At 49.8% G+C, this 12640-nt stretch overlaps 1 protein-coding gene across 5 annotated transcripts in view; it reads right to left on the bottom strand.

Annotated features, from left to right (window-relative positions):
- Clmn (calmin) overlaps positions 1 to 12640 on the bottom strand; it is a 94828-nt gene that overhangs the window by 49472 nt on the left and 32716 nt on the right. The window lies entirely within an intron of this gene.

Raw genomic sequence — 12640 nt, 5'->3', positions numbered from 1 at the left:
CTGGAAATCAGCACACTGACATCTCACCTCAGGCTGAGCCTCACACAGGGGCAGGTTCAAAACTTGCCGTCAGGACAGACAAGATCCAGGGTCCCCTCATGGCAGCATCACTGTTGGGCCAGCGTCAGGACTGGACCTGTCCCCATCCATGTGATGGGATGATGGTCACAGCTCTCCTTTCCCACTCAGAGCACAGAGTGAGGGTGATATGCCTAGACAGGCTCAGCGTCATGACCCAGGCGCCAGGGTCACCTGGGAGACAGCAGCACAAGAGCGGCCAGCTCGGCTACATTTAGAAACACAGGGCAGTTCCAATGCAATTATCAGGGAATAATTTATGCATGATACACATTTGGCATTTGCTGCTTCATAATTTCATCCAAGAGGAACATTAGCTATATACAGAAAGCTGTGCTCAGCTGATGGGAGCCGAACGCAGCTGTGTAGGAATATACATGCACACACAGTCATGTACACACCCCCCAAACATCCACCAGCTCCCTTGGGGCCCCCCAGGTGTATTATGAGCTGCCTCCATCCACATCTAACATTACTGAGCTGAACTGAGTCGCCTGTCAGATCTAGATGTGGAAGGCCACAGGCCCTTCGATGTGACTGTTTAAGAGACAGGGCCTATAGAGAGGTGATCAGATTGGTGGTCCCTAATCCCATCTGACTAGTGCCATAAGTGGAGGAAATGCAGACACAGAGACACCAGAGTGTGCACACAGAGGGACGGCCATAAAACAGGCAGTGAGGACCAGGCCAAGGAGACATGGCTGGGGGAAACCAACCCTGCGGGTACCTTGCTCTCAGACTTCCAGCTTCCAGGACTGTGAGCAAATCTATCCTGTTGCTGAAGTTCCCCCATGCTTTGTTAGGACAGTGACCTGTGCTCATCTTTCTGTCCGTTTTCAGATCAGCCTCCTCCCACTACCTTGCTGTAACTCACAAGCAGCCCTGTGTCCAGGCTCAGGGCTACAAACATCAACTCTTTTCAAGGTCAAGTGCTGTGTTTCATGTAGTATTTGTAGAATTCTTAACCTCGTATAAAACTGTGGTGTTCTTTTATTGGGTTCCCATATTAAAAAAAAAAAAGTGTCACTGATGAAAGCTTTGAGTATTTTTCCCCAGCACTATGTGTCCTGGTGACATTTAGAAGCATATATGCCATGTTAGAGCAGAACTGAGTCTTATATTAAGCACTTCACCCAACTAATTCCTTCAATCTTAAACTTTTTAATCTTACCAGGCAGCTATTATCCTTGTTTCACAAATGACGAAATCAAGGCACAAAGATGTTGAGTTACTTGCCTACAGTCGTTCAGTATAGCTAGACGTAGGCAGAACTGCAATCTAAGCTGTGTTCTTAACCTTAGGATATAAGGTAGTTATATGGGTGGCTCCAGGGGAAATAATAACCCCACACTTTCCTCCCACCCAGGTCTTGAGTCCCAGACACCCACTTCTCAGCACCCAGTTAGGAAGGACTATAAATTCTATTCACAGAAGACAATCCGATCAGGCCTCATGAGCGCTTAACGGGACGGAACTCTCTTTTGGTCAATGACAGTGAAGCTCAACAGAGAAGATGACAACCAGCCCCTCTTTGACTCAACGCTAATGCAGTGGTAACACTTCTCTGAACACAGCATGGCACACTGGGATCCCAGCTGCTGCTGGCTCCCGAGACCCTGCCATGTGCTGGCTGGGGACTGGCTCTCCACCGTTGTCTCCAAGATCCACTCAGTGTGGAACTGTACAAGACACATCACCAGCCAGAAAGAAGGCCAGATGTCTCCTGCTGGAGGCCCCTTAACTCATGGATGTAAAAAGCAAGCTCACCAATGCATGGGATAGACAGCAAGCACAGGACCTGGTCCACACTGCAGGGAAAGCTGACACAAGAACGCAGGGAAAGCTGACACAAAGAACATGGGGAGAAGGGGTGGAGGGCAGGTGGTGCTACATGTGAGCCTCAGGTGCTTTGTGGGTAGGAGTGGGGCTGGACAGCAACTTGAGGGCTCAGAAGGTATCTGCAGACAGTCAGGGGAAGAGCCCCTCCCAGGACGCATCCTCTGCAGGTGGCACAGCTGGCGGACGTCTGACAATGCCTGATACATTCTGAACCTCTTTTTTAACTCAAGATCCCTGGAAAGAAACAGCCAAGGGAGGAGGTCCTCTGGTGAGGGGGCCTTGTATGCCACCCAGCGGGTTCCTTTGGACCAAATGCACAGTGAAAACATTCATTGTCTAGTCATTAAGTTAGACCATGCACTCTTCCCTTCTAGGATGAAGTTTACAATAGAGTTGAGGAAGTAAACCAAAGGCCAAGGCCAAGGCAAACCAGATGATTCCTACACTGTTCATCCAGCCAAGCACCCGCTCCAAATGAGGTACTGTTACTGCTTTCATTGATTTTCCCCCTTTTCTTCTCCACAAAGAACAGATTTGGAGTCATTCTCCTGGAGGTGAAGGTCACAGGCTGTAAATGAAGGTGTCTGTTATTTGACACAGACCTGGCAGGTGCCAATGTGGATTGTTTGTTTTAGAGAATAATTATCTGTGTAAGTGTTCAAAATATTTTAACTAAGGGCTGGGGAATGGCTCAAGTAGTAGAGCACCTGCCTAGCAAGCATGAAGTCCTGAGTTCAAACCCTAGTATCACCAAGATATTCATCCTCTCTTTTCAAGCAGGATGGAAAGGAGAGGGAGCCAGAATACTGGCTAACAGCACTTGATGGCACCTCCTTGCTCTCTCCTCCAGCCACAGGCTGCCAGCCCAGCTGAGCTACAGTGTGCTGTGTGATCCTCATTCTAGGCCACAACCCACCCTTCCCAGTTCCAGTTAAGAGGACACTGGACCCAGGCTGGGCCAATGAGTTTCTTCCCTGGGAGAGTTGGACTCAGGGGTCTTTCCGAGGGGCTGGTTCAAGAGGACAATCCATCTGCAGAGTGAGAGGTTTAGATAAAGAGATTAAAGCTAAGACAGGAGCTCAAATGGGAGAAAGAGTTGACAATGCCCCGGTCCTTGATGTCCTTTCTCCTGGGCTCAGAGCACCCTGTCCTGCCAGCAGCTCACTCCTATCTCTTCCCTTCTGTGCTAAGCTCTCCTGCAGTGAATTCCACTGGCTTCTTGTCACTTGCCACCAAGAATCCTGATACCTGTGCATCATTGTTCCTAACTCCCCAATGGAGAAAACAAGGCTTGGGGGCCTGTGATCAAGGCCACAGTGCTAGAAGGTTTCAGAGCTAGAGCATAACCCCCAAATCTCTTCCTGTTTCTAACACCCATCTTTGCATAGGTGCAGAGGGAAGGACAGAGAGCACTCCTGGCATGAAGGACAGTGTCATCTGAGGAGGGGGAGCCCCGCTCTACTCCCTCCTTTCTCATCAAGCCCCTGCCACCCCAGTCACCCCCAAGAAGCAGACAGTCCAGGAGGACTGTATCAGTGGGTGCTTGGGCCCTGCCTTCCCTTTGGAGGCATAAGATGGAAGACGAGGTGAAGACACAGAAGGAAGATGGTGTTTGCAGGCCTGGAACAGATGTTTCCCGTGTGGCCCTCAGAAGGACCAGCCCTGCCAAGGCCATTACTATCTCGGATATCCAGACTGGGGAAGATGAACTCCTGTTGTGTGAATTACCAGCCTGTGGCTTGTTATGGCAGCGCTAAAGACGTGGAGACAGTCTGAGCCTCATTCTTCACCCCTGCAGAACTAGAGAAATACCTGTGACCTGGTGTGGGGTGCTGGGGCAGAAATGAGACGTGGAAGGCTGTGGTGCCATAGGCCTGCCATCTTAGGAGCCCGCTGTCCCCACACTCTCTCTAGTCCTCTGGGAGGACTCTGTTTCCTTGGTGGCTCTAGCATAGGATCCAGCATGCTCCGTTCTTCCCTCACAGATGTCCCATGCCTGGAAAAGAGCCATGGGAAAGGCTTGGGGCACAGCCACAAGGGAAAGACCCGCACAGGAGGGGCTGGGAGGCTCCATTACTGCTCATCCTGAGAGTGAAGGTGTGAAGCATGTGTGGGTCACTACAGGCCACAGGGAGCCTAATGTGCAGGGACAGGGTGGCCCACACCCTTCAACAAGTACAGCAAGGACTTCGCCAGGACTGGGGCTCAGCCTTGGTCCAGGTCTGCAATAGAGAGAGTGGGAGCCAGAGAAGAGAGAATCACCTGCTTGTGAGCATTGCTGAGAAAATGCAAGCAGGGAGGGGGGCAGTTGGCTGGTGCCCCCAGGGAACACACAGCTCGTGTGTGTCCACACTGTGATCAAGGGGGTGTGTGTGTGTATATATGGTAAGGTGTGGTTGTGTACATACGGATGCTGTGGGGGGGGGGTGTGTGTTGGGGGCCAGTGCTGGACATGGAGGTCAGTCCACAGGGCTGGGAAAAGAAAGGGAGCCAGCACAGACACTGCCTCCTTTCTCCCAAGGTCAGAAGCAAGGGCATGAGGTGAACACACTGGGCATGGCTATGACCCCGATAAGGCTGCAGAGCTCTGGCATCCACCCGCTCCCCCACACCAGGCCTGACCTAGGCGCCAGGCCAGGGGAGGAAATGCACACGTAGCCCCTCACGGTGCAGGAACGTGTACTGCAAGGTCCCCAGTCCCTCCTCATGACCCCACCCACCTCACCTCCGGGCCACGCCCTCCTGGGATTTCAAGACTGGATTGGGAGGAAACAGGCTGAGGTTCCCACGGAGCTACTGGGCGCCAGCCAGGAAACAAAATCTCCATGTGCCAGGCTCCTGCTTTTGCACCTCTCCTCCCTCCACCCCACCTCCCAGCTCCTGGAGGACTTGGCTGAGCCTGATTTCTTGGAAACGCCCCTCCCCCACTAGCCAGCACAGGGTGGATATCTGCTCTAACTAAGTGAACCTGACCTTGAGTGAAGTAAGCACAAAAGTGTACCTGTCCAAACTCACAATCACTGAGTGCTAGACCCCTGCAAACAAAGGCTCTTGGAAACTCAGGACTCTCCACAGGCAAATACATGGCCTGGCCCTACCCACCTGTCCAGCTCACCTCCCTGCTTCTTCCTGCTCTCACCTGAGTCACTATCTCCTTTGCTGCTGTGTAGTCTGTACCTCTCTTAACAAGCCTGCTTACCCATGCCTCTAGGCCTTTGCACATGCTGTACAAACTACCCAGCATACCCTCCCCTGCACTTCTCCACCTGCTGCCAAATTCCCTCAGATGTGCCTGCACCCTACTTTTTGCTCCCCACTACTGCAGCACCCCTATGATGACTTCATTATTGTTAAGGCCTCCCTGCCTCCTGTAGGTATCTGGCACACAGTAGATGTTTGGTGAGCACACCACTCACTCACTCATTCACTCACTCAGTCCTGCATTTATCTGATCATTAAACGAAAGCAAACAAAGCAATGAATCCAATGTTCCTTGAAAAAAAAAAAAAAACTGAGTAGTAATTACATTGCCGGCAATGAGCAGAAACATTGTGTCAGATACATCCCTGCTAAAGGAGCTCAGGCTGCTCACAGACTAGAGGAACTCCCATCAAACCAATGGTTAACATATGCTGTAGGTCAAATCAGGGTGGCAGAAAGATCTTTGGAGTATGAATGGCAGGCTTCCTGGAGGAGGTGGCTTTGAGTTGGTCTTGAGTAACTATGAGCCTCAGTTTATCCCATAATGCAGCTGATTCTCGCGATTCACAGCAGTTATGTTCTATAAAGTCATCATGAATGTCAAATTAGTGAATGCTGAACTACTGATCCTATACGAAACAGACGGTCTCTGTAAACTACTGGTCACAACATTTTTGTTAATTAATTAATACAAATCTTGGTTGATGTGTTTTGGTTTACAGATGCCTCATTTATGTGTTGGGGCTGGCAGAGTGGCCCAAGCAGTAAGAGTGCCTGCTTAGTAAGCGTGAGGTCCTGAGTTCAAACCCTAGTATCACCCCCCCCAAAAAAGTGAACTTGTTGTCACTGAACTCTACAGCACTGTGACGTGCGCACAAAAGTGTACCTGTCCAAACTCACAGTCGCTGAGATGTGAGCCCTGCAAGGCTCTTGGAAACTCAGGACTCTCCACAGGCAAATACACCGCCTGGCCCCACCCACCTGTCCAGTTCACCTCCCTGCCTGACACACATTTTCTCCTAAGACACCACAGTCTTGTTACACTTCAGCACTCTGTGTGGAGCCATTTTTAACAGTGAAATCACCAAGAAAGAACTCAAAAGTGTGAACAATGCAGCCTCAGAAAAGACACTTATTTTCACATCACAGCTGAAGCAAGAGGCAGAGTGTCACCTCGTTTGGCTTCAGCTGGGAATGTGTCAGTGACTTTTTTTGTGTGGCTCTGTGCACATGCATGAGTGACCATGAAAGTACCCTGTGTGTTGATACTGGAGTTGGAGATAAATGGTGATTTCCTAAGTGTGGAATCCTGGATAACAAGGATTGATGGGTGTAACTGACAGTCTCAAAATATTTGAAAGGCCTTGAAGTCTTGGGAGACCTGTGCCTTGGTGGTGGGATGCAGCTGAGTATGCCCAGTGTGGCTATTCCAGCCCTGGTCATCGTAAGCTGCCATAGGTATCTGGTTCCTTCATCTGCCACAAGGGCCTGCAACAGCAGAAGACAGGGCCCACAGCCGGCTCCCACCACAGCAGGAACCTGGAAGTCATCACAGCTTCTGGTGCCCTGACTCCGTGAGCATCCATCAACCTCACCGGGAGAAGGAATGGATCCTGACAGCCTGTGCACAGCCCCCCTCCCCAGATGCCTTTCCCGGGATTCCTCCTGTGAGCGAGCGAGCAAGCGAGCAGCAGCTTGGCTCTGGGCTCTGGAGGGCCAGCATCAAAGGCCCGGATGACAGGTGCTGAGGCTGGGCCAGCGTCCACGTCTGCGTTCCCAAATGCTCCCAAATGTCCTGGCAAATCAATCTGAACCCTCCACGTGTCCCCCATAGTGTGTGGGAAGCCAGCAACCAAATGTCATCGCCTGCTCAAAAGCATTAGAGCCCGGCTCTGGGACTCTCCTTTAAGATGATATTTTTTTTTTCTGATCTCTTACCAGCCCTGTGGTTAACCCAGTCATCAGGCTGACTATTGAAAACTTCACTTTCCCCCAGCTGCTCTGCTTAACAAAACTCAACCCACCTGTGCACAAAGTCAGACGGAATAAATACATCACCAGTGACCAGAAGATGCATAGCAACCTGGAACGCTGCAGAGTTCATCAGGGAGGATGCACTTGGCATTGATCCAATGCCTGATAAAAGGCAAGGCCGTTTCTTGAGCACTTGTTACGGGCCAGCAGGTGTAGTTAGTGCAAAGAGTTCTAGCAATAATACTTTATCCAACATCTTGAATCGAAGGTGGAAACTGTACTACTCCCCAGGCTCTGGATGAGCAGGTCAAGCTAAGACAGTCAGATAATATACCAGAGGTCACACTGCTTGTCTTTCTGGGATACAGAAGCAAACCCAGGACTGAGGTCTCAGAGTCCATCTTAAAGTCGCTATGCAGTGACTGCCTTATGGGGTTCATCCTTATGGGGTTCAACTCAGCCTACAGCCGAGTTGGGTGTGCAGCTCCCCAGAGCCAGACACCCCCACAGGCCTGTGTGGTCCTGATAATAATAAGAGAACAGAAATGGCTGTGTCCACCCCGGAAAAGGAGAGGGAGGTGACTGCCCTTCCTTGCCTCCATCAGAATTTCAGTCACGAAGTAAGTGCTTGTGCTCAGAAGGACTGGATGTGTGAGTCGGCAGGGGGTGAGATGGGCAGCACAGCCACAGAGATGAGGCTGGGGAAGGCTGCAGAGAAGAGAGGTGGCCTCTGGTATGTGAGCTGTGTTTTCTATGAACTGTGCCTCCATTTCCAGGAAAACCGGGACAAGAGTAGCACCCATCTCAGACGCTGTTGTGAGCATAAATGAGTGAGTGCCTGAGAAGCACAGAGACAAATGACAGCACAGCACATGCCTGCTAACATTAGGCTCAAGGTCACCAGACTCATCACGACCTTAGATCCACTCAGTCCACATTAAACACCACCATTCCCAACGAGGTGTTCAATACACCTGTGCTCCATACTAATGAGTTCTCAGCAGGCCTGTGACACGGGGGACCAAATCTAGATTCCAAGCCCCACTTTCTCTCTGTCTCTCTCTCTCCAGTACTGGGGTTTGAACTCAGGGCCTCGAACTTGCTAGGCAGGTGCTCTACCACTTGAGCCACTCTACCAGCCCTTCATTCTTTAGTTACTTTTTGAATTGGATCCTGTGTTTTTGCCCAGGGTTGGCCTTGGAGCACAATCCTTTTACCTATACCTCTGTTACAGCTGGCACCACACGTACATGCCGCGATGCCTAGCTTGTTGGTTAAGAGGGGGTCTTATGAGCTTTTTGCCTGGGCTGACCTCGAACTGCATCCTGAATTTAAACTAGGGGAAAAACTCACAAATCTATCTACTCAGTACAGAAAGGGAACTCAACAAATAGCTGCATTTTCACAAGGTCACAGAGCGCAAGTCTCCATCCCTAGAAAATGCAGAGGGAGAGTTACACCCAGCATCTCCACATCCAAGCACACTAGTCATGTGTCAATCTGACTAGTCGTGGCACCCACAGACTCATCCAGACATTGTTCTGGGTGTTTCTGTGCATGCATTGTTTTCAATGAGATTAATATTTAAACCTGTAGACTTTGAGTAAAGCAGATTGCCCCCATATTGTGGGGTAGGCCTCATTTAACCAGTTGAAGGCATGAATCACCCAAAGATTGAGCTCTGAGCAAGAAGGAATCCTGCCAGCAGGTGGCCTTCACACTTGAACTGAATTCTCCTAGGGTCTTCAGCTTGCTAAGGAGTTTAGACTTGCCACACATCCACAATTGCGTAAGCCAATTCCTTAAAATAAATCCCTTCTCTGCACACGTGTGCTGCTTGCTGACTGTTTCTGCAGAGGCTTCACCCTGTAGCTATGACTGGCAGCACGTGTGAGTGGAGGGAAGGGGAGGAGAAAGTGCTACCTGTGAGTCAGACGTGCTGTCTGCAAAGATTTGCAATCGCTCCACCATATCAATTTCTCATTTCTGCTTCCTAGTGAATCATATTTCAAGTGGCTGGTGGGGATCCAAAAGAACAAGGCATTCTTTTCATGCTCAGACAGAGCTCTGTTCAACGTTTACCTGCAGCCACAGCCTGAAGCAGGGGTGGGGGCTCCTGGTGAAATTCTCCAGCTTGAGGCAAAGTGCAGGCTGCTCTAATGAGCTCCAGTTTGAGTGCATGCAGTCTGACAGTCTCTGGAGCATCTGCCCCCACCACAGGCCTTCTGCAGCTAGAGCCACAGTCAGCTACCTCTTGGAAAAGCTGATGCCTCACACCGTCCACTACAGAAGCCACTGCCGTGCAGGAGCCCCGGGACAACTGCACCTGTCTTGGGCTTCAGACCAGATCCTCAGGGGAGAAAGAAGGCAGGGCAATCATCCTTGGATGGGGAATCAAGAATCATGTGAAATATGCTTCCCCAACAGTAAATCCACTGCAGAGCAATCAGACAGCCTGATCCGAGTCAGAACTAAAAGGACTTTACCCAACCTACAGGGCTCGAAGCTCATGCCTCGTCTTTCAAGTCTTCCAAGGCCCTGTCCTCAAGATTATGCTGAATATCAAAGTGACCTCCTTTGTGGAGCCCCTCCTATATCCCCAAGTCCCTTCACCTGTAACTGGCCCACCTGGCTTCCTGCTCCAAAGGTTCCCACTCCCCTCACAATGTGGACACTGTTCCTGCCCCACAGCTCTGCAAAGAAGCGGCCCCAGTTCCTCCTCCTCCAGCAGTGCTCCGACTTTTCCACGTCCTGGCCAACATCTATAAATGCCTGTCTTCTTTAGTTCAGTCACTGTAGCGGGTCTGGAGTGCTGTGCCATCAAGGGTCCTATTTCATTTCCCTGCTGACTGATAACGCTGACTGTCCTTGCACGCATTCATTGGCCATTCGTGCATCTCGAATGGAGAAACACCTACTGAGTCCTTCGCAGATTTCTAAATTGGGTTAGCTGTCTAACCACATAACCCAAGAGCTCTCTGTATACTCTGGAGGCAAATTCTTTATTAGATGTGTGATCTGCACATATTTCTCTCATTCTATGGTCTTTTTTTTTTTTTGGTGGTACTGAGATTTGAACTCAGGACCTTGTGTTTGCTAGTCAGATGCCCTCCCATTTGAGCTACACCCCCAGCCCTTTTTGGCTTTAGTTATTTTTCAGGTAGGCTCTCGAGTTTTTGTGTGGGGCCAGTCTCAGACCATAATCTTACCTATGGCACATGCCGCCATGCCCGCTTACTGATTCGACGGGGCCTAACTTTCCCCAAACCTCAATCCTCCTATCTCCACCTCCCAAGTGGCTGGTTATTGCAGGTATGAGCCAGTGCTGCCAGCTCTTTTCACTTTTCCTTCCTTCCTTCTCTATTTCTTTTCTCTCTCTTTCTCTCTCTCCCACCTTCTGTCAGTACTGGGATTTGAACTCAGGGCCACTCTCTGGCTAGCAGGTTTTTAACGCCTGATCCACACCTCAAGCCCTTTTTGCTCTGGTCATTTCTGAGACAGGGTCATATTTTTTGCTCTGGCTGGCTTGGACCATGATGCTTCCGTTTTAAGCTTCTTGCCATAGCTGGGATGACAGGCACACACCTCCATGCCCACGTTTTTCTGTTGCGATGGGAATTCAACTCACAAACTTTTTTGCCCAGGTTGGCTTGGAACCACATCCTCCCTATCTCAGCCTCCCATATAGTTGGGATGACAGGCATGTGCTACAGTGCCCAGCTATTGGTTGAGATGAGGTTTCAAGAATCTTTTTTGCCTGAGCTAACTATGAATCTCAATCCTCCTGATCTCAGCCTCCAAAGTAGGTAGGATTACAGGTGTGAGCAACTGTGCCTGGCTATCTTTTCCCTTCCTTAATAATACCCCTTGAAGCAAAAGAGGTTTTAATTTTGGTGAAATCTAATTCATTTTATTGCTCCTGATGAACCAAATTATTCTGAACAATGCAGAACCAAAACAGTAGCCATGCTCTCTCTATCATCTGAGGAGATCACTTTTCTGAGAGGCAGGAAGACGCCAAAAGATCCCAGGTCTCCTCTCTCCTCATATCATTTTAGAAAGATTTCCTCCTGGGGAATGAAGTTGGGGTGAAGATACTAATAACATCCGTGCCATGGGACACTGTGCAGTCACTAAAATTGCAAAGTTGACCTACCCAGCGGCATTGCAAATAAAGGAGTCCGAGAACATAGCAGCATGGGAAGCTGCTGTGATGAGTCTCTCTTTATAGATTTCTCCCTGTTGAGGAAAAATTCATGACAGTAACATATGTAACAGTTAAAGGAACAGCTCCATGGATTTTAACCAAAGTGTAGACCACCATCACCACAATCAAGAGTATAAACATTTGCATCCCCCCAAGAAAGCTCTATCCACCCTTTCCAGTCCACATCCACCCCACCCGTGCCAAAGACCACAACTTTTACATCTATCACCACAGATTAAATTTGTCCATTCTTGAATTTCGTCTGTGTGGAATCACACAGTACGTAGTTCTGGGTAAAGTCTGTCTGTTGTTGTTGAATGAATTATCTTTGAGCCTCATTCGTGTTATTCTGTTGCAGCAGCTGGTCTTGTATCACTATGTGTTATTCCACTGTGTTGATGAAAAATATAAATATCTGAGTGGAGGAGAGTGTGGAAAGAAAACTTCCCAAGTGTTCCACAGCAACTGCCCATGAGCAGAGTGGTTCTGTCTCTGATACACAATGGAGGAAGAGGAGTGGAAGGCTGGCGTAGCCTGTGATGAGAGGAGATGCTGAGCAGAAGGGGAGTTGCCAGGAAGACGCAGGCTCAGGAGATGAGGAGATGGGGAGATGGGGTGGGCTCCCCAGGGAGCATGAGGACTGGATTACAGCGATGCTGGCTACAGGAACAGATGAGTCCTGAGCTCGGGGGGGGGGGCTGGGAGCAGAATAGGGAGGCATTCCAGAATGGCAGGAGATGAGTCAGACTTTCAGCCACATGCTCAACAGGTTTCTCCTCTGCACCTACTATGCGCCAGGCCTGGTACTGGGGATCTAGAATTTCAGGCAGGTAGACAATGAACTCATTGGACAATTGTGACATCCGAGGCAAATGTCCAAAATCTGGAATTTGGTGTCTATAGACTCATGTTCCATACATAGTACACCAGCTGTATGTCCTAAGTTCATTCCCTCACTCTTTTTTTCCTTGTGGTACTGAGGCTTGAACTCAGGACCTTGTGCTTGCTAGGCAGGTGCTCTACCACTTGAGCCACACCTCCAGCCCTTTTTTGCCTTAGTTATTTCTTCAGACAGGGTTTTGCGTTTTTGCCCAGGGCCAGCCTGCACTGTGATGCTCCTACTTATGCCTCCCACATAGCTGGGATCACAGATATGTACCACCATGCCTGGCTGATTGGGTGAGATGGGGGGTCTCACAAACTTTTTGTCTAGGCTGCCTCAAACCTCCTGATCTCTGGCTCCTGAGTGGCTGAGATTACAGATGTGAACCACTGCACCCAGCCTCTTGTTTATTCATCCTTCACCAAACAGTTGAGCCTAGCTGTGTGCCAGGTCCTGTT

The sequence above is a fragment of the Castor canadensis genome, chromosome 3 (assembly GCF_047511655.1).
Source record: "Castor canadensis chromosome 3, mCasCan1.hap1v2, whole genome shotgun sequence".
In the NCBI taxonomy this organism is placed as follows: domain Eukaryota; kingdom Metazoa; phylum Chordata; class Mammalia; order Rodentia; family Castoridae; genus Castor; species Castor canadensis.
Note: the sequence above shows the minus strand (reverse complement) of the source record. Positions and strands in the feature narration are given on the sequence as shown.